The sequence below is a fragment of the Octopus bimaculoides genome, chromosome 28, assembly GCF_001194135.2.
Source record: "Octopus bimaculoides isolate UCB-OBI-ISO-001 chromosome 28, ASM119413v2, whole genome shotgun sequence".
In the NCBI taxonomy this organism is placed as follows: domain Eukaryota; kingdom Metazoa; phylum Mollusca; class Cephalopoda; order Octopoda; family Octopodidae; genus Octopus; species Octopus bimaculoides.
The window spans coordinates 17,878,858-17,882,531 of NC_069008.1; the positions used below are offsets into that span (position 1 = coordinate 17,878,858).

Sequence of the window (3,674 nt, forward strand, 5' to 3'; positions counted from 1 at the left end):
TATGAGAATTACTTAATACTGTTTTTGAAGTGTAAAGGTGTTTTTTTTTTTAAATGTTATGAATCTTTTATGGAGATGTTACAAACCATTTTTGGGGAAGAAGTTTTCTAGTGTGTGGACACCTTCATTATCTCTCATCTTATGTAAGTGTGTGTGTGTGTGTGTGTGTGTGTGTGTGTGTGTGTGTGTGCACACACACATACACACACAAGCATGCAGCTAGGAGTAGGTGAACCGATAAAAGAATGTAGAGCTCAACACGTTAAGTGTGGAATATTTATCTAATCATGTTTTGGATCGGTTCCTTCTTATCAAAAGTGTTGTAGGTACAGAAAGCAACTGCAATCTTCAAATGAAATGTAGAAGTGTAAAGCGTTTGAAAGAAGTTTTTCAAATAGCCTCCAGGTGAGAATATTTGAGCCCCCATGAAGCAATGGTTAAGCAGTGACAGCAGTTGATTCCAGTAAATGCTCCATGTGGTGGGGCAGACAGTTTCTTGGTGGTGTCAAGTAGTCAGTGTTCTGAAGGATTGGAAAGTCCAGTGAATATAGTTTCTGAGCTACCGTTTGGTGCAGTAACCAGTTTGGATTGGTGTCTGGTCTCCTATCAACCTGTGTGTGTGTCAAGCATGATTGAATTGTGCAATTACAGGTGTGTGTTAATAGGCCACAATAATAGCAGGTAGAAGGGGAAACAATTTCACTTTTGGGTAAACTGGAGTTATATATCCTGTAAACGTATAAGGAGCAGGAGTGGGTGTGGTAAGTAGCTTGCTTACCAGCCACATGGTTCTGGGTTCAGTCCCATTGCGTGGCACCTTGGGCAAGTGTCTTCTACTATAGCCTTGGGCTGACCAAAGCCTTGTGAATGAATTTGTTAGGCGGAAACTGAAAGAAGCCCATCGTATATATGTATGTATGTATGTATTTGTGTGTTTGTGCTTGTTCCTCCACCATCACTTGACAACCAATGTTGGTGTGTTTACGTCCCTATAACTTAGAGGTTCAGCAAAAGAGACTGATAAAATAAGTAATAGGCTTACAAAGTACCAGTCTTGCTTGACTGGTACTTCAATTACCCTGAAAGAATGAAAGGCAAAGTCAACCTCGGCAGAATTTGAACTCAGAACGTAACGATGGGCAAAATACCGCTAAGCATTTTGCCCGGCGTGCTAACGATTCTGCCAGCTCATCACCTAATAATAATAATAATAATAATAATAATAATAATAATAATAATAATAACAGTAGAAATATTGATTAAATTAAATGATTAAAAAAGAGACCAGAAATCAAATATGATAAAGTAGATGTTTTTTTTTTTAACGAATTAGATTTAACAATTTAATTTTAACAAATCAATAAATTGTTAATAATGAATATTAATAAATATTAACAGAATAAACTATAAAGAGAAAAAAAAAACTGCAACATAAACAGAAAAAAAAACTGCAATATAAATTAAGAAACTGCAGAAAAAACAGATATGTATAGAATTGCAGTATAGATGGAAAGCCCTATGTTATGAACAGAAAAACTGCAATTTAAATAGAAAAAACTGCAGAATAAATTGAAAAGATATGATAGAAATGGGGGAAAAACAGCAACATGGCAACATACAGAGGAATAACAGTTTTTAGAAATGTTGCAATATAAATAAAAGGTAATTGAAATGGGAAAAACAGCAGTTAAAGAGGGCTGCTTGGCACAGATTGACCTTGAAGTCTGTCACACATGCACACGAGGTTGTAATGTTCTCATCCACTTCTGTTTTTGTTTATAGCAGTGTTTGGAAGTAAAGTGCGTCGAGTGTGGTTGTCTCGAAAAGAAGATCGGATTTCAGCTGGACAGGATCCCCTTGACTGTGTCAACAGAGACAAAACCTCTTTGAAATAATATATATATATATATATATGTGTATATATGTATGTATGTCATTGTTCAGTTTAATTTCAAGATTTCTTGTCAATAGAGAAAGAGTTGGTTTGTAACCTAGATCCAAGGTTCCTTCATTGGAATTTAAACAAAAAAACTGTTCTTGGAAAGAGAAAATTGTGCAGTACAAACAGAAAAATTGAGAATATGAATAGAAGTTTTGCAATAGAGATGGAAAAAGGTTGCAATATAGAGAAAACTGTACAGAAAAAACAGTGATTTTGTAGTATAAGCAAAAAGACTGCATTTTAAACAGAAAATTTACAAAATGAACAGAAAAACTACAATAAAAAACAGGACAAATTGTTCTGTGCAGAAAACATTGTAACATAAAAAGAAACAAAAATTTCAGTTTAACAAAAAAAAAAACAGAATAACAAAAATGCTACAAACAAAAATAACCATTGGTATTTCCAGAGTTTTAAAAAACTGTATCTGATAATGTCTGGTTTAGGTACAAATTGGGCTTTTTCAGTTTTTCTTCTGTCTTGATTTCCAAATTCATAGTTTTCTGTTTTCTGTTTTTGCTGTCGGTTTTTTTAAAAAGATTATTTCTGTTTTGGGGGTTTTCCCCCATTTATTTCCTCTATTTCCAGTCAATGTTGTCCCTGGTTTTGATTTTGATATTTTTCTGATGGTTTTTAACTGTTTTTTAATTTATTAAATGTTTTGAAATAATCCTTTAATTCTGTTTTATCTGTTTTCATTTTGTTCTTGCAGATCATTTTTCTGTTATAATACTGTATTTGGTTTGCAAGATTCTTTATGTGAATTTGTGTCTTCAAGCATATTTTGTTGTCTGGAGAGAGTTGTATTGTCTTTATCCCTTATTAACTAACACACTCACCAGTTCAATTTCCACTCAATTTATTTATATATTTTTTCCTTCTAGAATGTTCATTGCTTCTTGTAACCCTCTCAACAGTTCCTGACTCTGTCCGTTATTGGAGCTGTGTTCCTTTTGTTTGTGTGCATGTGTGTGCATCAGCATGCATGTGTACACACACATGCATGTTGTTGTTTAGTTTTATTTCAAGATTTCTGGCCAATAGAGAAAGAGCCGGTTTCTAACCTAGATCTGAGACTCCTTCATTGGAATTTCGACATCAACAACAGTGCATTGTTGTGTCATTCAAGACAAATTATGTTTTACAAACAATACACAATGCTTCAAGCAAACTACAATACTCTCCTATCAACAGGGTATTTTTGTTTATATTGTATATGTGTGTTTGTTTGTGTGTGTGTGTGTGTGAGTGTGTGTGTGTGTGTGCAGATTTGTATGTTTTGCTTTATGTATGCATTCTCATGCATATAGCTACATATCTAGACAAGCTCATGTATATTTAAATGATAAACTTCTGGAAAGTTTTACAGCGATGGATTGGATCTGTAGTCCTTGAATTACCTTTCTCCTTTCTGGTTTTGAGAAGCCTAAATTCTCAAGATTGGTATTTAGGCAGTGTGTTACCATATCCCAGGGCCCCAATAATTACAGGTATAAACCTGGATAGAGTAACTGCAGATCTCTCAATAGTTCAGCGTAGGTATTTTCCTTTTCACTGATCTTCAGCTTTATGTTACATATGTGTGTGTGTGTGTGTGTGTGTGTGTATGAACTTTTGCATAAACAGGCACTGCTAACACAGCTTGTACAGAAACAATTGTAATTGATCATTAAAGATGTGCTAAATTAGTTGCTTGTTTTATATATATATATATATATATATATATATATAT

The 3,674-nt window shown here is 33.9% G+C and overlaps 1 protein-coding gene across 1 annotated transcript in view; it reads left to right on the forward strand.

The window, feature by feature from the left end:
• LOC106872264 (WD repeat-containing protein on Y chromosome) overlaps positions 1-3,674 on the forward strand; it is a 91,170-nt gene that overhangs the window by 42,997 nt on the left and 44,499 nt on the right. The gene's annotated exons all lie outside the window — the stretch shown is intronic.